Source organism: Lasioglossum baleicum, chromosome 9, assembly GCF_051020765.1.
Source record: "Lasioglossum baleicum chromosome 9, iyLasBale1, whole genome shotgun sequence".
Classification (NCBI taxonomy): Eukaryota; Metazoa; Arthropoda; class Insecta; order Hymenoptera; family Halictidae; genus Lasioglossum; species Lasioglossum baleicum.
The window spans coordinates 8846256-8871522 of NC_134937.1; the positions used below are offsets into that span (position 1 = coordinate 8846256).

General features: G+C 42.8%; 1 protein-coding gene across 3 annotated transcripts in view; it reads left to right on the plus strand.

Moving 5' to 3' along the window:
- The first annotated feature begins 3994 nt into the window (after positions 1 to 3994).
- Positions 3995 to 25267, plus strand: part of Ae2 (anion exchange protein Ae2) — a 63625-nt gene continuing 42352 nt past the window's right edge. Inside the window, exon 1 of one of the 3 annotated variants that reach the window (XM_076430698.1) lies at positions 3995 to 6897. The gene's annotated coding sequence lies outside the window, so the exon portion shown is untranslated. Of the gene's footprint in view, positions 6898 to 6930; positions 9377 to 11486; positions 20738 to 25267 lie in introns of those variants that run through there. The other 2 variants (XM_076430702.1, XM_076430701.1) reach the window with 2 other exon arrangements.

The window sequence follows — 25267 nt, forward strand, 5'->3', positions numbered from 1 at the left end:
ATCGGTTCAATCTGTCCTCGACAGCGTAAATGCGCGTAAGCTTCTGCAGTTCGTTTATTATTATTTAACGATTCATTTTCTCGAACCGTAACAGTCCTCGGTACGTTGTATATTTTATGTTATCGATAATCTTTATTATTTTATTCGCTAACGGAGCTCGTCGCGCGAAGCGAGACTAGGCAACTTTTACGTTTATCGAAGACGGTTCTCCCGGACGAGGGAGTTCCTTGCGTGTCAAATGTTTTTGTTCGTCGATTCCGAGGGAAGACGTAAGATCCGAACCGCGAGGAGCAACATTATCATTGGCCTATCTCGGTTGTCGGACGAGGAAAACGACCCAGGCCCGAAAGTCGATCGCGTCTCTTCTCGTTACCTTGGAGTTTTATTGTTCCCGAGACTTTTTCTACGGATATGTACATTTGTTGATAGTTTTATAATTTTTATATTCTTATTTGAATAAAGTGACACACGAGTGTGCGGCGCGCTCGCAATACCGAGACACGCGACGCGCGGACCCTACGAGGACGAACATGATTTCGTCGATTCTTCTGCATCGTTGCAGGTCTTGTATTCGTTTAGATGCTCCAATTTCCTTCGTTCAGCCTACTAGCCGAGCTAATTAACGACAGGCTAACGATCGCGCGCGAACATGGTTCGAGACGAACGTATATCCGAACGCGATTTATCCGGCAAACATGACGAGAACTCGATCTACTCGATACCGCGCGTGCCATACTTCGCAAACAACGCTGATACGACGGCGGTATAGCTTATTAGAATTAGAACTAGAGTAAACAAAATTTCATGGAAATTTCTACCTTGTTGTTTGGTAAAAATCTTCATAAATTGTAAGAACCACGGTTTATCGATAAGCGAGGCGGTAAAATGTCGCGAGTTACCGGGCTGGCAGTGTTTCTCGCGAACGAAATCTCTGTGATTTATAAATGAAAAGAAAAAGATCGAATTACAAGAAATCGACGTTCGAAACAGGAACGCGCGATTCGCTTGACAAGCACAGATTTGTTCGCGCGATAACTGGGAAAAGCGAAAACCTCGGAGCGTAGAAGATTATTCCATTGCAGGGCCTATTCTGGATCGCGACTGACGTCGAACTCGCGGGCAGAATCTCGAATTTGAATTTGAATTAGAATTTGAATTAGTATTTGAATTTGAATTTGGATTTTAATTTGAATTTGAATTGCTCGAATCTTGAAGTGCTCGTACGTTCGTCTATTGTCCTCTCGGAAGATGTTTCGTGGGACTTCTCTAGAAGGCGGCGTCGTTGGAGAACCTCGTTGACGAACGAAGGCCAAGCGCCTTCGAAATTTCAGGACGCTACCGCGGGAAGAGGTTCCAGCTGACTTGGCTCGGTGCTTGCGGTGGGTCTCTTCTGGTCGATCGAATATCAGCCACCGAGACCTTCGCAGACGGCTAAGAGGATTAGAAGGAGGGTGACGCGCGTATTGCTCTCGTGCTCGTTGATCCGTGTTGCGTAATATGTTCTTCCCGGTGACAGTGAACGCTCGCGCGTTTCAGAACCGGTTTCGTTATCAGTTTCGGAAACGAACTTGTCTTCTTCTGTTTGTTGACACGGTGATGCGAACGACTCTTGCCTCGAAGAACAGGAACGAAGGAAGAATCGCGGTATCGATCAACGTGCGTCGTTGCGTCGTCGCGTTGTTGTGTCGCGCGTATTCCACCGATCAATGGTCCCAGACGGACGTCCGTTTACAGGCGTCTTGTAAATATACGTATATCGGTACCAAGCAACTTGGAATCCTTTTCTCCGTCACTTTCTTGCAGCTCCCAGAACTTTTTGCACTCGCCTCTTTGCAGCTACAGTTCCGTGACTTGCGAATAGACCTCGATTGGCTCGCGAGCATCGGTTACGATTAGGAATTACCAAGCCGAATCGAATTGTCCGAGTTCAGGTCGGTTTATCTTAGCCAGTACTTTCCGAAAAGCTAAAATACTGGATACGAAACCAGGGTAGTAACATTCTATCGGACTGGCTAAGATAAACCGACCTAAACACGACTCCCGATCCATCCTCTGATAGATCGACGCAGTGTTTCTCGCACGGACGATCGATCGGTCGATCCTGTTCCTAATTAGACGCGCGTGCGAAGGGTTTTGGCCACGGCTCCATCGATCCGTTCCCTCTTCTCGGTTTTCTAACCATTAAGGTCTCGTGCCATGCTACCTTGTGTCCTTTCGCGTTTCCGCGCAGGAAGAAACGGCCATGATCGAAACAGCCGACTATCGTACGTTGTCGAGAGACGAAATCTGTACGCGAGATAGATCAGGAATCGTTTCTTCCCGCGCGAAAAGGTTCGAAATGATTGCGCCCCGTGTACTCGATGCGCTCGGTGCACACGGATCACGATAGGAATGCGCAGCGTTTGCGTGTACGCGTACTGTATGTATAAAACGACGAGCGTGCTTCTGTACAAGAATGGAACCCTGTTTCTTTGTTTCTGTTGAAAATAGACGCATATAAGATATTCCATCTTCCGTTTCGACGATCTTCGCGCAGTCGAAGTCGCATCGACAAACTAATTTCTGCTCGCGCCGCTCATTAACCGCCTATTTTAAATTATCACAAGATCATTTCAGGTGGGAGAGAGTGGATCACGGCGAACGGCGGAAGTAACGATGACGATGGAAAGGAGAGGGTGCGAACGTTGCGCAATTCCCCCGTGCCCAGAAACTGGACGCGCGCGCGCGCAAGGGACTTGGTTGTATTATGTATAAATGTTGATAACTATAGTTGATAGAAATGTGGAGACAGTTGTCACCGTTAACGACCGCGTAATGTCGCGTTCGAGCCAGGACGAAAACGGGACAGCCGATGAATCTATGGATCCACGGATCTTCTTAAAAAGGTACCGCGTGATTCTGGACCATTGGAGACGGTCTCGAATCGTGTAAATAATTTGCTCTGCACCGATCTCCGGGCGTTAGAAGTTACTAAGGTACGATATAGTTTGTACGTGGAGGTATACATGTATATATATATTTACATATACATAATATGTATCACGTACATACACATATACATATAAATATTACCACGGAACAATACAGATGATCACTGTCCTTACCAAGCCGTAGCGTTTTGCCTGTAACAATCGGACGAGACTAACATGGTTGATTCATACGCTTCGCGTGTCCGTTCCTAACCCTGATGACGTGTGAGATCGCGTTCTTTGACGTGTCATGCCTCGTCCCAGGAGGATGATCAAGGTCACGCCGATCCGGAACAGCGTGGAGGCGCGCGGTAGGAACGCGACAGCGTAGCAATTTAGTATAATCCGTAACGGACTCTCCTCTGTTTTAAAGGAGGTATTTTTCTCGATCATAATTTGGAATAGTAATATTTTCTCGGCGCACAGTTTCGATCAAATTGTACACTAAATATAGCTATGTGAGGCATGAAACGTTTCGATTCGGGTTTGAAACAGATAACGTTTCCGATTCGGATTTGAATCAGTTAAAAATGTCAAGTGCTATTCTATTGGAAGAAAACAAAGGTGATGTGTTTCGTCGAAAATATTACTATCTCCTCTGTTTTGCCTTTTTTTCTCGTTACGAGCAGAGCGAAATGGAAACGGTGAACGAAGGGAAGAGGAGACGTGTACGAGACACCGGTGTTCCTTACGGATGCCTTGCGGTCGAACGCGAGCGCGCACACACGCCCTGATCGTACTACATACATACATAACTGTGTGTGGCGACGTAACAATTGCACACCACCCAGGATCCCCTTAAAACCGAGCGCCTCTTTGTAATCCATACGATATTTCACGAGGAGCTTCGCGAGCTGACATCAATAAACGTAATGTACATTTTTGCAACGAGCCTTCCGACTCTTTCACGCACACCTGCATCCATCCTCGTCTCCCCGTCCGTTCGGGAGACGGGCTCGAATCCATTCTTCCCCCGCAATACACATTTTCTGTTCGAGACGGACAGGATGATTCTGAGAACGGAGACAAAAGTTGCTGCTATTTTTCAAGGGAAAAATGGAAAACAATGATAGAAGAAAAAATCGTATGTCATAATACGTTTTAACTTCTTATGATCTTATTTTTTATGTGGCTGGACCGATGCATTCGCCGATGCGTCCTTTTATTATCCTATGTATAAAAGTACTTACCTTCACGAAATATTTAACATTTTATGTTTGAAACGTATTTTATTCCAAGAAGTATATCCAAACTCTGAATATGAATTGTAAGAACTAATGCCGTGTTTGATATAATGGACACATCCGCCTAAAAAATAAGATCATAGCAAGTTAGGACGTATTGTAACATGTGTCTTTTTTTCTCTATTTTTACTTGAAATAGAGCAGTAACTTTTGTCCCAGTTCCCAGAATCACCCTGTATACGCTCGCTTGTGCGCACATAAAATTGGTTATGCGAAACGAGAGAGACACTAAGATTCCTATCTTCCATAGTCTCTCCGGAACGTTTAGTCATGTCCGACTTTATCGTAATGGTTTCAGCTGTACGCTCCACCCTCTGTAATTAGCGGCTATAACTTCGGATCAGGGCCGTGCGGTAGATTTTCTCGGTATGTGATGCAAGTCTTCGAAATGCCGCCCGTTAAATGTTTCATCTCTAAAATAGTGCATTGCATTAAAGCATATTTGTCTGGTCGGATACGTTCTGTGCTTGTGCGGATAGTATAAATCGATCTTAACATGTACTACTTACCGAGGTGTACTGCCCGATAAATTAAATGGACGCGCGTGCGACCAGTACGATCCGTAGACTATGCAGCCGTGTTGATTTATTTAGGCACGTGAACAGAGTTAAACCACCGACCTACAGTTTCGCGTTTCGTAAGAAAGCCGGGGGCACGTCTCTCGTATGTGCGGCTTCGGTGTTTAACAACTGTTTCATAACACGCGCAACAACCGCCCGAAGAAACGAGATTCCCTTAACCTTACAAGAAATCGGTTGTTTCAATGTTCCCACGTTGAGAATTGGAACCGGAACGAAGTACAGGAAGTCTGTACAAGAACACCCGTCATTACGAAATCTTTCCGTCACCTTCCGCTGCGCTGCTGGAAGACCAGTCAAATATTCTTCAATGCATTTGAAAAATGAACTAATATTAGGTATTGCATGTTATTTTTATTAATTTCTAAACAGTTTGTTTTGCATCCGATAACCGGGTGGGGCACCGGTAACCGGTACCTTTACTTTAAGGATGTTCTGGAGGTATATAAAAACGCAACAAAATTTTCGACAATTTGACAAGATATAATTCTTACTAAACTATAATGCAATTACCAGAGCTTGGGTTCGATTCACTGCACCGTTTAAGGATTATAGCAACTTAAAGTTTGCACATTTTAACACGTCTTTTTATGGAGAATTCATAAAATTCCACTTCAAACCCTATTTAAACGCAACTAGAAACTCCAGTGTTTTTTTATATGTAGTAAAAATGATGTAATTAATTATGTTCAACATTTATTAGGATTCACTAAACAGTTACAGAGCAGAAAAATTATAAACTGTTACAAAACGTCAAATTTATCGTGTCGTGAAACGCGACAAGTGTAGACCACTGAATATAGCTACAGAGGGTACAGTATTCGCAAAAGTTTAATGCAAAATATACTCATCAATGGCTTTCATTGCCATGTATTGATGGATTTCGAATTTCTTGTAATTTTGTCTCCCATTGTACCTCCAGATATTTTGACTCTCTTCCCACGTCTTTACGAGTCGCCTTCTGTGAACTGACTGATCGGATGCTGGCCGTTCCACGAACATACAATATACAACATAAACCAATAAACCCATTCAGCCAGGCAGTCTCGAGCACAGCCTGACGAGTAGATAGCAGGTATTATGCGGTCAGACGACGCTCGAAGCTGATGATGCTGGGAATCTGGTCGATTTTTGACAGCGCAGAAAGCGATGTGTATTTACTAATGCGCGCGCAGCTGCCCGTCCAAAATCGAACATTTTCCTTACTGGGAATATATAAATCCTACTGTCAGTGTCGGAACGGTGCCGACGCCGAACCGTTTCAATCCGTGCGGAGATAGTTTAAATACTATAAATCATAAATCGAGCTTAAATAACGTGATCCCGACACGAGGCGAACAATTTCGAAGCACGAAGCACAACGCACGAGACACGAAACACGCGGCGCGTCGGTTTTCGCACGATCGGAGAAACGCCGGGATTGGTTGGCGTAGAAATTTGATTCTGTTCCGCGCGTTCCTTTTCTCTTTCCCTTGGTTAGCTCTGTCGCGTCGCGCCGCCCCGTGCCACGCCGGTTGGCCCGCTCCCCCCTCCCCACCCGTTGATCTGCCGCCGTCCAGTAGTTCGACCGTTCGACCGTCCGACCTGACTCGCGCCGCGCGTTCAAGAAAGAGATCGAGCAACGTGTTTCCCCAGTCCCCAGGGAAGTCGTGCGGTAAACGGCATTCAGAGACGTTCGTGCCCGTGCCGAACGGTACCTCGTGTCGGTGACAGTGCGAACACGTATATACATGTCTGGCTAGGAGGACAAAGATCCTTTGGCGCGTGTTTATCCGGCTCGGCCCGGTCCGAATCGAATCGGTTCGGTTCTGTTCGTCTCCTCGGGTTATCCGTTGAAAGAAGAAGGAGCGCGTTGTTGGTGTTGGCGACACACGCGGATACAACCGAGAATTAGTAGGTATATAGGAGAGCTCGCCCTCCTGGCAAGGCGGTGTTGTCGCTCTTGAACGATGATCGTGCGTTCGAGCGGTTAGACGCAGTCGGAACGGAATACATAGAACCAGGAAACCATCGAAAACAGTTGCCTGATCGACGGAGACCGAGGCCCAGGCCGGACAGCCACACTTCAAACAGGAACGGCTCGCCACACATCGATTGTACACAAGGGTACGTAAACCGTTTCGATTTTTCGTACCCCGTTGATCGATTCTCGTCGACCGGGCTCGCACTTCTGTACACTTCTGCTTTTACCTCTGCCAACGTTCTCTCTCATTCTTCCATTCTTTTATTCTCCCGCTTCCCGAGCTATATACATGCACAGGTATATATACACACGTATGTATGTATATGTACACATCTCTCACTCTCTTTCCCTTTCTCTTCCACCGTGCGACTATGTAATATGTGTCTCGAAAGTTCGACCGACGCTTCGATCTCTCCGCAGCGTTTTCAACGCGTGCCACTATTTAGTTACCGTGTTCCACCGAATTCTAGTCTGCGAACTGTTTCGCGCGATTAGACGTCGCTGACTAATCGCCATTTTAGTTGCTGTCAACGGTGTCGCGAATAGAGCGTTCGCTACCGATACGACGCTATGTAAATGTTTGGCAGACATTTCTTCGAAGAATTGTTGCTTGCGCGCGATCGTTATTCCTTTTGACAGGAAATCTAACGAGCTTTCGGAGTAGCCGGTACATGTTGCCCTATGAAAATACGAGATTAAGTTCATCTGAACTTCGTGCGGTTTATATTATAACGGTTACAATAATTACAACTCCTTTGTCGTTAATCATTTCACTGATCAGAACAGGAAATTTGTATCTATCGTATACCCGAAATATTGATTGCAAAATTTTTTCATCTGCGAAAAGAAAATTGCAAAATAATTGAATTCTATTTCGTCTTAAAAGAAAGACACAACATTCGCATTTAGCTGATTACATTTCCAGTGTTCGTGACTCGTTATTATTCGGCAAGGGGTTAAATAGATCTATGCATTTAATCATTTACCTCGAAAGCATCTTTATAATTTCTGTAGTTGTGAAATTAAGAATCTGGAACCGGTCATTCGACCGGTGGTGGGGTAGAAAAGTCCCGGTGTGTTTATTGAACGAATTACATATGTACGTACACACCGAGGATCGGCCGTTTCGGTTTCGGTTTCGGTTTGGATTCAGCTGTGACGCATATGCACGTGATACCCTTCTGTTGAACGGTTTGCCGCATGAAAAGCGGGAAAAGCGTAAAACGCGAACAGTTTGGACACGAATGACGGAAATAATTTAGCACGGGTGTAGATGAAAATATGTCGCCTTTGTGTGGGAGAGGAGATAGCAAAACTCGAAGATATTGGTGACGGTAGAATACGTTTCTCCGCGCCGCCCGCGTCGATCTATTTTTGAATAGTCTCGCGGAAGGGCAGCCGCGCGCGGTATGTAACAGGTTTAGGGTATATTTTACGATTCCGTCGATTCGCGAGCGAATACGTTTCGCGCCTTATCGGCATCGAGTATCGTTTGTTATTTCAGAGATCGATGGTGACGTCGCTCGCCATGATGAATTAGCTTTTACGACACGATTGCGTCGAACGAGATCCGTTTGTAGATATGTACGAGGAACAATGGAACGGCGAACCACGCGTTCACCTAACGAAAAAGAAAGTTGCGCTTTTAGTAACTCGCTTCTGCCAGCCACCCTACCATGCTTCGAATTCATTCGCGTTTCCCAGAGAAAGTAAAAGTAAAAAGTGGTCTTGCGACGTTTACCGTTCCGTTAGCGTCTTGCCTTACCGCCATACCGCTGTACGAGCTCAATTGTAAAATTGGAATTGGGTGAAAGAAAGATTTTTATTTATTTTAACACTAAGCCTACCAAGCAGTAAAAGCGATTAAAATGTTTCAGCTTACAAAAATGCAAAATTCTATTTATTTAGACGTTGTGTAGTTTTTATTACGATATATTGTTGGATAAAGAAATTGAGGTTAAGTCGGTTTCCATATAAGCAACTTGATAATTTCAACCATTGTGAAAATTAGAAATATAAAATAAAAAGCGTTGCGTTAAAAATCGAATATAGTGTGTACATTTACCAGAGATGCCCCGTTATTACTGGAAAATAATGGACTCGATTCTGAAAAAGGGTTTCATCGGATGGAATATCGGATAATATATGTACAATGTACATTCTAGAAACGCGTTTTAATTACGCGAAAAGGTTTCGACTCGGATCCGTTAACGCGTAGTCGCGAGCGCGACATTAAATCGATAGTCCTTGCTCATCGGATAATCTAATATCCTCCTCTGGTTGTTCAGAGGTCTCGGCCGAGTGTTTGTCGATTGCTCGTTAAGAGCACGGACGAGTTTCCGCTCTGCAACTTTGCTAATAATAACGGGGACAGGAATTAAAACGCGAGTTGCAATTTATTAAAGGTTTCGCGATAAACCTTTTTTTTTATCGGAAAGCACGCGTGCGTGCGCGCTCGCGCACAACTAGTCTTTTTGACCGACCAAACCCAGATAGCAGTTAGTTCGCTGGAAACTCTTTGAACGGGCTGTTAGGGGCGTTTCGGGAACGTTTGGTAGTTGCCCTTATCTGCGTTGCCGTGCAACCATCAGTTATCGCTGAACGTTGTTCCAGTTGCTAGCGGTAATAATTACCGAACGTTCCGCATCCTACGGTTATTCCTAATTGCTTTTCGCTTCGGCTAAACCGTTAACCCTTTAATGCTTTCGCGTAATCGCCTTTCGATTCCTTGTTGCAGCGTTGCGTTGTATGTACAATTTGTATCGCGTTGCATCGCTGTAATCCCCCGCCAGAAACTCTCTCAACCAGAAAATTTTTCATTATTCTAGTTTCGTCCTTCTGATAAAATTGATGATAATGTAACTCAAAAACACACGTTGCCAGTGAGTCATTGGGAAACAGGAATTGGATGGTCATCTGAAAGATGACAACGAATAAAATATATTTTTATAAATTGATTCAAACGTATTCTTTAACACTAAACCCACCGAACTCTAAAAGCGATTAAAATGTTTTAGCTTATACAAATGACAAGGCTCTATTTATTTAGATCTTGCGCAAGTTTTATTACAATATGTGTGGTTGGATGAAAAAATTTATCCAATCAATTTCCGTATATGTAACTTCAATAATTTCAATAATGATGAAATGAAAACTATAAAACCGGTCATTTGACCGGCAGTGGTAGGTTTAGTGTTGAAATACGACAGAATTTTCTCGAGAGTACTTCTTCAGAGCAGTTCGCGTACCTTTAGTCGTGTTTTTGGATATTTAATGTGTAAACTCTCGAGATTTTCGTTCATTTATTCGTTCGAAGTTTTTTAAAGAAATTGAGGGTCGATGGCATGTCGCTACCTGGTTTTGGAAGGATTTACTACACGTTCGCCTGCACGCGATCACAAATGAGGGCGAACGTGGTTAACACAGGCGAAATAGTAGTCGGGCCGGGGCGAATGGACACATTGGTTCGTTTATAATATCTTATGCATGTATGTATATACATACCTACATACGTATAAACATAAACAGACCGATACTCTCGCGTTACATTTACAAAAAGAAAAATCGGTGAAAGACGGAACATTTGTAACACGCGTTCGTTGGTCATTCTCAGAATGTGGCGTGGCGCGTAGACCGCGTGTCGGATTGATTGCGACAAATCATTCGGTATTCCTGGAACGCGCGTCAAGGCAGATTTAGATCGCCGGTGAAATTGGCCACGTAGCGGCTCTCTCGGCAGCAGAGCATTGGCGAGGAAAATTTGAGGTCGAAAAAAATAACGCTTTCGAAAAAATCAGCGCGTGCCACAGCCCCCGTAGCCGTAGCCGATGGACTCGAAGCGAACGATCCGTTTGTTTGATCGAGCGACGAGAGACGAGACACAGACGCTTCTTCCGTGGCTTCTGAGTGTAAACAGAAAGTGACAAGTGGTCGGTCGAAGGCGCTGAGCCCGCGCTTTCATGTTTTCGTGGATACCTCGGGGTTTGATTCGTATTCTTGTCCTTGCAACGAGTTCGCCCGGACCGCACTACGAGAATTATCATAACGTGGGGAAAGAAATGGGCTCCACGGCGAGGGGAGCGCAGCTCACCTCATGCGATACACCTGAAGTACAGTCGATGTACAAAGTATTCGACGTACAAGTATTTTCAGACGTTGGAAAGATTAGTTTACTAGCTAATGTGTACCTACATATTTTTTGAAAAATTGTTATTGGTTAAAGATCACAATTTTTAAATTGTTTATTTAATTTCTCTTATCTTTTAGTTAAAAACAAATATAAGTGTCTGTTCGGCGTCGACCGACGGTCGGAGGCGCCTGACGCTGGAACCGCTCAGTAAGGCTGCGTTTATAGTTCCTGACTCGCGTGCTTTTCGTCTCGCGTGCTTTTGGTCTCGCGAGACAGCGGGTCAGAAATTTCGAGCGGGGTCGACGGGCCCACTGTGCCCCCCGCTGTGCGTGGCACAAAAAAAGGTCTCCGAAGATATCCTACCGCCTTAAAGGAAAGCTATCGGTAGTTTACCTAAACGAACCGTGAAGCCGTAGAGACCTTTTTTCGTGCCTCGCACAGTGGGCCCGTCGACCCCGCTCGAAATTTCTGACCCGCTGTCTCGCGAGACCAAAAGCACGCGAGACGAAAAGCACGCGAGTCAGGAACTATAAACGCAGCCTAATGAGCGCGTGAGGACGGCAATGAAAAGGATCGTGAGAATGAGGGAGAGATATTAGTTTCAGAGTGGAGTTCACACTGCACTTTATTTCAAACTGGAGTCGCCGACTGGATCGAAACTACGGAATTCTTGCGCGTGCGAGGGTCTGCCTTGGAGCGCGACGGAGATCTTGTGCGAACCTTGACAAGGGCCGCCGCGGACGGAGATCTTCACGCGTTCGTCGGAGATCTTGGCGCGGGAAGAATCCCGGATCCCGACGCGAACAAACCGAATCGTCTGCGACTCGAAAGAATTGGCGAATGGATAGTTCCAGAAAGGGCGGTGATCGTCGCGAACAAACAACGTAGATAAAAATGAGACTGTGTTACTTGACCGATTGTCTTAACTCGAAGAACTGATGGGAAGAGGCTCGCTCCGCCAAGGGAGGGCCTTTAAATATTCGCCGAAACGGCAGGCGGGGTCGCACGCGATTGGTTCCGGATCGATCGCGTGATCCGGGAAGACGACGGTTCAAGATTCGAATAGTGGAGATTTGCCGGTGATGGGAGCTGACAAACACACCGTAGCCTCGCGCTACGGTTACGCATGATCGCTACGCGACTCTAAACAGGGTTGAAAAAAGAGCAGAGCGAACGGGGCTCGACGGTTGGCGTGCCGACCGGCAAATTCACAATTCGAATCTTGAACAGTGTCATACATATAAATTAGAACAAAGTTTTAGAGCTACATTTATTATAATTAGTAAACGAAATCGTTTAAAATGAGTAGCAGTCAAGGAACTGTCCTCTGAAGTATATTTCAAATGAAACACTTGAAATAGTAGACAGTTGTCGGCAATAAAATTGAAAAATAATTCGGAGAGCAAAGGGTTAACACCAAACTTGCCAGTCAAATGACCGGTTTTATAGTTTTTATCTTAGAATTATTATTGAAATTATGAAGTTGTACTTTGGAAATTGACTCGATAAATTTCTTTATCCAAGCACATATTGTGATAAAAATAGGCATGGAATCTAAATAAACAGAGCCTTATCATTTTTGCCAGCTAACACATATTAATCGGTTTTAGTGCTCGGTATGTCTAGTGTTTATAAATAAGTATTTCGTGAATATTCAAATACTGTTCAACTATCTCATGAATATTCTTTTTAACTATTTCACGTATATTTAAATTTTAAATACGTCGTTTCAAAACGGAAAACGGCTGGCGTAAAAACGCAAATTTTCAGAATTCGTTTGGCATTTCGACGAATGAATTGTCCTTTAATGGACCGGTGTGTTACAATTTCGGATAAGCTTCGTCGACACCATCTATCTCCCGGTGCCTCATCTTGTTTTCGTAGCGCGAGTTGATGTTTTTCGAAGACGTCGCACCTCGCACGGGCACGAATCAGCGCTCGCGCGTCATTCTCTCCTTGTATTATTCTTTTAGGCAGGGACTCCGGCCGTGTTTGACACGCATCTCCTCTCGTTTGTTCGTTTGAATCGCGAGAACGAGAGTAACCATCTGAAAGTTTTGCCGCTTATGTAAACGTCCGCAGTCCGTGGAGGAATCTGATCGCACTGTTGCGTCGGATCTCGCGAGATCGATCGAATCGCTCGATCGGAAACATTTTTAGCGGTCAAGTTACGAATGCCCGACTCTAAAACGGGGTCGAAAAAAGATCTCGTTGCGGAATATTGAAAGAAACCGTCGCTTGTCTTACCTCGCGCAGGACAGTACATGCACGAAATTTTTATTTCCATTCGAAACAAAGGATTCGAAATTAGCACCGAAACAGTGTTGTTTTTCAGACGAGAAAATTGGTCTTTGCGAATACCCGATTAACATACTTAATGACTCTTCGCCGTTAATTACCGCGTTTATCGCTGGAACAGTAATTACCGCTAGGCCACGGATGCTTACGTAAATTCACCTTTTCATCGACTCGCGTTCTCCAACCGTTGACAACCGAGGACGACAATACCTTTGCGTATGTTCGTTTACGTTTCTACTTCCTCGCGTTTCGACCGGTTGCATCCGTACATAAAGGATAGGAAATATTTAGACATTTTGTGCAAAAGACTATGCAACGACTTTAGACCGGTAGTTCTAGTGTTAAAAGTATGTAAGACCCATAATCTTGTCGCGCTTGTAATCCTCCGCGCACTGTCCGTCGCGTCGATGAATTCCAGGCGGCCGCAACGACGCGACGCGATAAAATGATGAACCGATTAAGACCTTTCGAACCTGGCGCCATAGCGGACGTTCAAGTTTAACCCTTAGCACACTCGAGTGACTCAGAGTCACCACTAAAAATTGCTGTACCGTTATTCACAACACTGTTTACACTATTCAATATGTTGGGATCTTACCAATTACTAAACATTTAACACTATTTCTACCACGATTTTGTGTATACCTATTTCGGCCAAGAGGTGTCTTTTCACACCTTGCGGTTGAATGCAAATAATTGACAAAACTGTCGGGATTTCAAATTATCAGTTAAATATAGATAATTTGAGCAATACAGTTAGGAGCATAACTGATCACACGCACTTTAAATCAGAATAAGTTTTTTTTTGGATGGACCGAACGCCTTCAATTTCTCTGTGAGGCTAGAAGAATTAGTTTAGTAGATGATGTCTAAAAAATACGTTCAAGAAATGCATTTGATCGGAATTGTGAATAGTAAAAATTGATTTTTAATATTTTCTTAGCTGGGCCAATATGAAGTTAAAATTTGAAAAGTGTATTCTGACACCTCTTGGTAAAAATAGTCTTAATAAAATGAAAAAAAAAATCATATACAAATGGAATTATTCTAGTTCGAAAGAATTGTTTCATTTCCGCGAGAAATTAGCTCCGAGTGCAAAGGGCTAAACGTTTTAGGACGTGTACTCGAATCGAGAATTGCGAAAACGATAATTGTTTGGTGGTTGGCCGTAGCACCGGTAAAAGCTTTGTTTGTCTACGTTTATTTATCTCGGTCCGTTCGATCGGACGATTTATCGAGGCACGAGCCGAGTGTTGACACGCGGGATAGAAACCATTATCGGTTAATTCGTTTGATTCGCGTTTTATGTGTTTGCTTGGCCGGTCCGCCGCGCACCAATCACCAGTCACGAGTTACGATCTCGTTTTCAATGAGCTTAATCGAGTCGACCGCAGCACGCGACACGTCCTACACAACGACAACGACCACGATGGAGCGTCGCAACGATTCACGATCATTTTCTACGCTTCTCTAAATTTCCGTTCCTCGCAACGGGGTAATCTTCATTCGCTAGATTTATTCGCACGGTAATGACTATCGTTTCGGCCGTACCATTGCACTGTGCCGCGTAATCTGATTACCGTGACGGCGTTTCTCCCGACGAGACTGCCGCTAATCACCGATTTCATTTTCGAAACGAGACTTGGAAATTTTGGTGACGAGCCTCGATTTTGGCGTCTCTGTTTAAATTTTTATATCGTGCCTCCTTTCGGCCTGTGTACCGTGCTAACAACACAACAAACGCTTTTAAGGTCCATGGCTATCGAAGACGGTCCAGATTATTTTACCACGCTTATATCAGCTTGCCGAGTTGTCTGTTGTTGTTGTACAGGGTCTGTCCGGAATGTAATGCGACCACATTTTTTTTTTTAAATTCTATGTAAAATCTATTCAACATATGGGTACAAACGTTTAAAATTCTTCAAAGTAGGACCCTTGGGCGTCGACACATTTTTTCCAGCGTGATTTCCATGCTTCGTATGCTCCCTGGAAGGCGTTATCTTGGAGCCTCTCGTAGTACCCTCGTCGCAGCCTCGTCGAGCACTTCCAACCAAAATTTTTCCGTAGATTACGGGGAAAACAGTACACGGTACTTCTTAGTTGGATCACAACACTTCCTCAACCCCCGCGTACAGTCCTGACTTGTCTCCCGCCAATTTCTTCTTGTTTCCAAAAATTAAATTATGTGCTAAAAGGATGCCATTTTGAAAGCGTGGAACGCGTCAAAGAGGACGCTTAGATATAGCTTAGCGCTCCACGCTTTTATTTATAGTCACTGATGTCTAAAAAAAATTTTCTCCTTTTTAGTGCATTTTAATATAAGCTTGTTTAATATGAGCCGTACACGATCCCTTATAAGAACGACAAGATTGATTTTATTCAGACTTTGTGCGGCTCCTATTGTAATACGTGCTCTACTAAAGATATCTATACAATCATTTCTTATGAAATCGTTTTTGTTGTCTCAATATGTAATTGTAAAATAAAATCTAAAAAATCTGGAACTTTCATTTTCATCGAGTAGGTTTAATGTTAACACTTTGTCTACCGAAAACCTATGAATAGGATTTTAAACAATTCTGCTGTACACCAAAAGGAAGCTTGAAAATCATAGTTTCTATAATAATTGTAAGCTAAATTATTAAACTACTATTGCTGTTGAAGCTTATTAAAAGATCCTTAGTCATGGACCATAGACTTACTAAAATGAGGGAATAATCGCCGGTAGATAATGTGTTAATAACGTTGTGGGGAAGGAAAGAGTCCGAAATTTTGTAACGATTCAAGTACGCGTCGAAGGTTCTATTATCGTGTCGGTCCGATTCGAGTCGAGGGCAAATTCACGCTCGCCGAGAAGTAAAAGTCGGGGCTCGGGGGCCTATTCAGCCATGGTTCTTCGAAAATTGCGTTCGAGACGGAGCCGAGTTCCATCGAGACGGTTGCCTTCAAGGCCTAAGAAAGGTAAACGTCTGAATTACGAGCGATCCTCAGCGTCTTTGACATCGTTTGTCGTAGCCTTCGCGACGGACCGATATTTAACGAGGCCGCGAGAACAGTTCCTTGTTTCGTCTTTCTCAAGGATCGTCGGATGTTGATCGATCGTCGCTACATCGAATCGGATGATCGGTGAATATTGGTATCGTACGAGCACATTACAAAGCACGCAACCAACGGATATAGTTTCCGAAGGAAGGTTTAGTACTGACAGAGTTGGGCAAAAATTTCATTTGGATAAATATTTCGAATAAAGTGGGTTTTAAAAACCCACTTGGAAAATACCCATTTTATTCGAAATTCTTATTTGCATAAAATTTTTGCCCAGCTCTGGGTACAACTGGGAATGGGACTCGGCAGGTGCGAGGTCGAACAGGTAGATTCGAAGAATTCGAAAAACAGGTGCCACCGAAGGAACGCAGAATATGCTGTCGTTGATGTTGAGACTACTGTTGTGTTGATGTTGGAGACTACTGATTTATGGCATGTTGCCTGTTGAAATCCTCGGCTCTCGGTACATACTACATTGTCGTTCCGAAAATCTACCTGCGTCTCGACCTGGGACCAATCCCGGATGGATTTACGTTAGCCCGTTCACCTGTTTCCCCGCGTTTCTCGGAGAAATATTCAATTTCTACTTTCTTTCGACAAACCACTTATCACGTAGAATACTAAACCATCAAAAGTGACCGATGTGTATTGTATTATAGAAACAACAAGATCGATTTTATTTATTCTTCGTATTATTCATTGCTTGAATAAAAAAAAAATGGGCTCCATTTCACCTTAAAATACCGAAATTACTTTCCTGCCAACCCAATAATTCCAATAATCGTAAAATAAAAAATTTGGGACCTGTCGTGGCAGGTTTACTAATCTGCCGCACACATCGCAATTTAAAAGATAAGTATGTAATTATTTCGCGCTTTCGATGCGGAAAAATCAAGATGAGCGAGTTATTTAAATATTTGCGTTTTTCGCTAGCGTTCTTGTAGACTCATATTATTCAATATATAATCCGCTCGTTTCTCCAACGTATACGTTTATGTCGAAATTAATCTATTCTCTTATATCCATAAGATACAAAATTTTCGTTCGGTTTTGTCGCAGTCGAGTCGAATCACTGGCCGAGTTTTGGTTACCTGAGACACGTTTCCGAGGCCAGGAACCGCTCGCGATCTACTGAATCGGAAATAATACACGAGCGCGTGCTCGATTAGGCAACAACGAAATCCGTTCGCAAATTTTCGCGATCGAAGAAAGCGGGACGGCCGCCGGGCCGCGTTCGATTCACAATGGAGAGCTCGAATCTCGTCGAGCCTCTCTACGATTCTACGAAATCGCGTGATGCAATAGGAAAGTTACCTGCGACGAAATTGTTGCGATTCCGAATACCGAACGCCGAACTTTCCTCCCCACGCGGCTGTAACTCGCGAACTTTGGTATTTCACTCTTGCTACTGCTAATGCGAATGGGTGAATAATAATCTGTTTGTGAATTATACTTGCCGAACTACTGATCGAGAAACAATGAAAACTTCAAATTTCGAGCTGGAAAAAGTTTAGATGTTACTTCCATCCAGTTTTTTTAAATTGAATTTCTATAAATTTCACAATTATACTTATACTATACACTATTTTAATATTGGAATATATACGATTTGAAATTTTTGGAGAAGTTACAACAATTTTGGGTTCGCTACACAACGTGACTAAAATTGTTGAAAAAAACTGCAAGTTGTCGGAATTGCAGAAAAAAATACAGAAAGTTGTATTTTCCAACTTTTTTTATGCGGGCTTATATGGAAAATTTAATTTTTAAAAATTCAGTTTTTCTTACATCTTTCAATGCCTGTCGTGTTTTCCGCATCAACAGATGTCTATGAAATTTACGATTGTTATTAACTGAATATATTTTATACAATAATAAAAGATTTATCACTGGAAAAACTGTTTGATTTTGCTGAAAAATCTCTATTAGCTTATAATAACAGCAAGTTAAGCTCGTTTGAACATTTCAAAAACAGATGAAAAAATTTTTACTACGATTTTGGCTTAGGGTGCTATAATTATTGTACAGAGTTTACCCTACTATCAGTACCTAATATGTGTGTAGTGCCTACATGGATGGACGAAACTCGAAACACGTAAAACCGTGGCAGGAAGCTCGGATCGATACATAGAACTGGATTACAGGACAACAGGACTCTTGACGATACAACTGCACATGAGTCGCATAGGCCGGAACCTACGACGGCTACGACCCCATACACGTTCGCGCGATACAGCTCGATACTGACTGCGGCTCGGCCCCGTTCTAATAAGCTTTTATGTAATACAGCCAGTACAATTCGAGTTTTCTTCGTGCTCGTTTCCCGCAGCAGTGTTTCGGAAGTATGAAAATGTTCCTATCGGCCCATCATTATTTTTTTTTATTCTTTTATCGGTTGTACTCCGATGGTTGTTTGCACAGGTGGATTTTCATCTCGGCTCTCACCGATTGATCGGGCTCTCGGGCTCGACTTTCAGCTTACCAGTAACGTTATCGAGCAACAGGAAAAGAATCAAAGAACAGAGAAGTTACTCTATCGAATTAATATTCGGACGCTGTAAAAAAGACGATAACTTTTTTAATATTGTAGCATACGATTTGAACGGTTTTGGGAAGCTAGAGCAATTAGTTGCATAAGTTTCTAAAAGTTTCATTTTACAACTTTTTCTCATATGGGCCTACATTGAAAATTTAAAAAGTACGTTTTGTAGGTCTGTGTCAAAATTATACATATGTGTTACGGTACATGTGATTAATCCGGTGATTATGCATAATAACATTAATAACTGGTTATTGTATAGGTCATAGGGTGTTAATTTGAAAACTTTCCAGCCGAATATCTCGAAAGTATGGATTTGTAAATGTAAAATGCAACTTTTAGTATTCTTTCTACAATTCTCCGATCAATTGCAATTTTAGAAAAAATTTCTTTTCACATCCTGTAGTAAAACTAATTGCTCTTGCTTTGCCGAAAAAAGTTCAAATCGTCTAGTAAAATACATTAAAAAAGTTATCGTCTTTTTTTAGAGCGTCCGAATATTGATTCGAGTAACTGTATGTATGTATAGTACAGAGTTCGTACGAAATGTAGTATGAAAAAGGCCTGCCGCTTGGACGTTTTCCGGTCGCACGCGATATAGAAAAAGAAAAGCAGTGGGAGAGAGAGGGAGGGCAGCGTTCGTTTGTTGTCACGGTAACTTTTCAGGCAGACACGAATGATTTATTAGGTGACCCTAAGGTCATCGGACTCTCTCGTGCTTTGGCACTCGTGTCCGTGCAAATAGCTACCCGCACACGGGAAAAATGCAAATATATTTCGCTTATGCAATCACGTCGATCCCGGCTGGTAAACGACTTCCAACGAACCGTTATTAAGAATCGAGATTTATTGCTCGGACGGTGTTCCTATTCGTCGATCGTTCATCCAACGATGCATTCGTTGCCATTCAATGCGGTACCGAGTGAGAGAGGGAGAGGGAGAGGGAAGAGGATCCAATTGAGAGAGAGAACGCACATTGGACTACAATCAGCCCGGTGAAGTAAAATTTACCCGCGCAATTTTTAGTGGTGCCTCAGAGGGGACAATCGAGTGCAAAGAGTTAAGAAAGCGTAACTTGTCCCAGTTCCCAGGATCACCCTGTAGAATTGCCGATCGATTCCGAATTTTCGATGCCCGAGCGGTTATCGTGTTCGAGCTTGGCTGCTTCCGTGGCTCATATCCGTTCCAGAGTATTTTTACCAAGTATACGTTTGTTCTTGTCATAGATACTCTAGATTAGTTTCTCCGTTTGTCTTCCTCCTGTTACGATTCTCTGCGAAATGTCGTCGTTCTTCGATCGAGTGTCCGTATCGCTGTCAACGTTCATTACCATGGAAACGTTGGCTATAAACGTAATGTACGAAGATTCACGACGATGTTCCTCGTCAACTAAAGCGAGGTGGTCGGGTCTTAGCGTTCGTGACCAGCGAACAAAATTAATGAAAACCATTCGAACTATTCGCGTTCGGTTTTGTTCGTTGTTGCTCGGCGATGCTCGAGCAGCGACAGGTGGTAATAAAGGTGTTTGCACATCGCGCGATCGATGATAGCCTTAACATTGTCCGGTCGGTGGCATGCACGATCAACCGATTAACCGTGACCTAGACGGCTCGATGTTATATTTACATTTACCCCGGCGCTATGAACCCTTCGCAAGTTTATGTGTGATCTCGTATCCCGTATCCTACATCCTGTTTATTCTCACGGTAAATATAATTTCCTTTTTCACGGAAAAGGGGCTTGTCAGTGTTGCCAACTTGGATCGGTGTGGTGTCGTGTCGATCCAAGAATTAACGGCGAATCAGTGTATACTCAAACTCCGGAGAACACGTTTCTTTATTGTACCACATGCAAGACTTGGCCTGGTGTCACCGAGTCAGACTCGGTTGTGCTTCGATTTGGTAGTGACTCGGTAGTCGAAACAATTCTGTTGTTGTTGTTGTGATAGCATAGAAATTGGGAAAGATCGAAGGTACGTGGTCTTTTGGAAAATTGTATCTGATTGGTTGGAGGGTGTGCTTTCAAAGATGGTGGAAGTAGTAGAAAATTAGGAAGAGTCGAGGTACATTCGGTTACAAGCAGTGCTAGGTAAAATATCAGATGATTGCATAAATTCTTGCTCGATTTGAAAATAAAATTCAATGGTTAAATTCTAAAGATTGGTTAAAGATTTGGTTAAATTGAAATATTAAAAGATGGCTAAATTTTCTACAATTAGAAAAGAATCGTGACTAAATGTATAATTGATTAATAAAGTTGTACTCTTTAAAATTTAACCATTGCAATCATCTAATAGCATTTCAAATAGTAAATAGTAAATATTTATTCTTATCATTATTAAATATATTATTAATTATAATATATGTGCTCGATGATCTTTTGCAAAAAAGGACAAATAAGAAAATATTTTATTGAGTAAAGTTCATCGTTTGAATAATGAAATTCGGTTTTATCCCACCTTACAATACCGAAACTACTTTCTTGCCAATCCAATATAGTAGATACATAATCCTATTTATTTTAAAGGATGCGTACACACAACTTTAAATATGATATATTTTATTTGATGCAGTAATTTTTGAAAATAGTATTTTATTTATAATATTCAGCATGTGTTCGTCAGCTGCGTGTTCTTAGGGTTTGTCCAATATTCGAAAAATTACGGTGGATCCGCAATTTTTTGTCCATGCTGCCGTTCGTCTTTGTGGCGTTCACGGTCGTTGTGTCGCCAGTAGGTATTCCAGCCGACCTTCACAGTCGCGGTTGTCCCTTCGCAGAGGGTTTTACGACGGAACGGTCGGTCAAGTATTTTCCAGTAACTTGGCCTCGCAGGCGCGACGAAACTTTATCGTCGTTTACGGAATAAAAGTGTTGGCGAGCCGACGAACAACGAACAACGAAGAACAGAGAACGATAAGGCGCGTGGGAGTTTATCGCTCGGACGAGCGTGAAATCGTTCGGCGCCACGGCACGCCACGCCACGGTAATAATGCGGTAAACGAGCCGCGAGAACTAGAATGCGTGGCGTTTAACCGCGGAATATGGGTCGCGATCGCTTCGCCAGCCGCAGGGAGAGAACGCGATTCGAGATCACGGAGAAAAAGTGAGCGCAAGGTTAGGCTTGCGCGTGCACGCGACAAGTGCGAGCCTCCGGGAGATTTTTATCTTGAGATGGTGCATTTAGGCTGACGCGGAGCCCCGCGGAAAAATGTTCGGGGGCCAGTACAATCAACGATGTACTTGTCTTCGTCATTGAAAAACTTTCGACCGCACGATAATACTTTAAGGGGCTGGTATAGGCTCGGATTGTAACTAGAAAGGGACTAGAATCTTACTAGAAAAACGGCTCGAAACATGGGTTTGCGCGCTGTCGCTTTTTGTCCTTATTTCAGCAAATTTTGGGCCGAGTGTCTTTTGGAGACAGAAAAATGCATTCAAATCCGCTGGTTTTTTCCCTATATATTTACTCTACTTTGGGCCCTCATATTATTAGATATAAACGTAATCTCGTTAACCTCATGACCAGAGCGGGGTGTGATGAACCTTCCTCTTTAGAACAAGCCCCCACTCAGCCCAAAATTGGCTGAAATAAGGACAAAAAGCGACAGCGCGCAAACCCATGTTTCGAGCCATTTTTCTAGTAAGATTCTAGGTATTCTCTAGTTACAAATCGAGGCTGTACTACCCCGTTAATCGCGGGGATCCGGTGGGATATGCGGGGTGAGTCGACAAGAACCTACGTCACTGCAATATTTTTTGTGACAGTTATTTTAGTATGAGGGCATTGAAAAAATTTATAAGGTGGATCGTGGCACAGTGCGACGTCACTATTTTCCGGACCAGAAAGTACGCGATGAAACCTTAAACCATAAAAAGGTTTGTTTACCTCACGATATCTTGGTTGGCGGTGCACGTGTGAGGATAGATCCCAGTATAGGCGTGGGTGTACATAAGGGAACTGGAACGGGTCGACGCGACGCGACTTGCGCGCGAGGCTGTTACTTTGGATTAAAGAGGAAGCGTATAGATCAAGGAAGGTCAAGGCTGAGGAAAGCAAGATCGCCAAGCCTGTTACTCTCTTGCCCGTGTGTTTCGGAAGATCGTTCGCGGATTCGTTATAATTAAGCTGCAGATCTTTATGCAAAATAAAAATTTTCTAGCTGATTTTGTAGTATTGGGTTGGCAAATAAGTTCGTTCGGTTTTTTACATTGGAATAAATCACAAAAACCGAACGAACTTAGTTGCCAACCCAATAGTTTATAGTTGATGGTTGTTACCAAGGTAATTGGGGTAACACGTTTTGACTTTTACACTTTTAGACAGAAGACACAGCAGTACTTTACTGAATGTCAATTGATCAACATCTGTAAATCGAATAGGAAATAATAAATGGCTTTTATAAAAGCCCTACAATTTGTAACAAACTGGAGTGAAATAGAAATTTATTATTTCTTTCGCAACACATGTTTAATGGCTTGAAAATAATATAGCAGTATTTTTAAATTCTTCGAATGTTTTAACTGTTTGAAATTACACCTACTAATTTTTTTCATAAATGCATAAAATCCGCTCTGTCTAGTTATAATCATTCGAATATATTTATACTTTAAATTATAATCATTTATCGTTCTAGAGAGAGAAACGTAACAAAATGGCGGGCTCTCGCTCCCGTGGAAAGCGTCGTTTACTTCTCGTTCTTGTTTGACGAGTTCGTCGCAGTTTCGTTCGAACGATGCGGTATCGGAGCTGGGGAAAATAACATTTCAAATAGTAAATAGTAAATAACCCGATTTATTTTTAAGCATGTGTACAACTTTGAAAATAAAATAATTTATTTGATGCAGTAATTTTTTTGAAAATAGCATTTCATTTGAAGAATATCGAGAATATTTATATTTTGTCTTTATTTTCAATTTCAATTTTAAATATTATTGCTGAAAATAATGGTTCGAATTCAATATATTTACGAGTGTAAATCGTTTCTTAACGATAAGATAGACTGTATGTTTATGCGGTTTCTCACAGTATTATAACAACGCAAAAAGTAAAATATATTATTTCCTGTTTCTAGTTGTTAAAATAAAAATATTTCATTTTGTGGATCAAATTGTTGAAACAGAAAAATATATATATGTATATCTTATTTTGAGATTCAGACTGTTAAAATAGAAATATTGTATATCTTATTTAAAATACTGTTTTCTTTAAGCAAAATAAAATCTAAAATATTAAGTAGTATTTGAAATATTTGTGCGGTATTAATCGCGGCGCGGCTCAACGATCACGAGTAAACGGAAGCGGAGGAAATAGGCGGAGAGAAAAAGGTCAAGTACCCTAACGACGACTAGTTTCTTAGAAGAGGAATCGTTTTTGCTAGTGTAACGACGCGCCGCGACTCAGTTTAATAGATCCGTCATGCAACGGTTCAATTATAGATCGTCGACAACGCGGAAACTGTTCATTTTCCGACGACCCCATCCTAGATAACGCGGCACACCGTTGAAAAGCGTGCGTTCGATTCCATTCGATCCTGAAATCGTTACTTCAGCGTATCCGTTACTACGCCGATGTTCTGAATAGAAGTCGCTGGCTCGTTTTCGCGCGCGATCGTCCGAAACATCGTAAAACTTTGACGTACGACATGACACGAATCGTCCGAAACTCGATTCTCGAAAATGACTTGCTAACAGCGGAGCCGTCTGCCGGAGCGCTAAATAATCTCGTGACGGGTCTAATTGAAGCGTTTCGAGCGTCCAAGAAACGATCAACGATCGTTTACGAGCGAGCGTCACGTGGAAACCGTTCCGAGGCGGCACAGACGGCAGAAACGAACCCAACTGTTTCCAACGCGAGCCGCGTGTTTGCCCTCGGTGTCATCGTTTGCCGTCATGTGACATAATTAACCGGGATCGGTAACGAAGTTAAGAACCGCGCGCTCGGTCGCGACGATCGAGGGTGGAAAGCGCGATAGACGCGATCAAGCGAGACGAGGCGAGGCGAGACACGCGGCGCTTAATAATCCTGTTGATCGCACCCGAGCTACTCGTTTAATTCCCTCAATTAAACTCTGGCGATCCGTCGCTCGCGAGCCGATTCCGTTCGCCGACGAAATTTTTAAACCGAAATTACTCGACATTTCTTTCCCTGGAATAAGGTAAACGCACGAATAGTTGACCAGTTGAGAAAAAATTCTCTGCGTGTGAATAATTGTAAATGCCTGTTTGAACTCCTTACATTGTGTGACAAAGCTAACTTTTTAAATATAGACTCTGACTCACGCCTCGACTTATTTATGAAAATGTATTACATACCCGGCAGCTACAACGTTGCTGAATAATGCAAATTACGCGTCGTAAACATAGAAATATTACTTTTGAGGCCGATAGCGGCCTAGATTGATCTTTCATCTAGCGCTTTAGGCTGCTGAAATCTGAAATACCTCATCTTTGCATTATCGAGAAGTCAGAACGCGAATCCCGGTATCTAGCGGTGCGCGAGTGT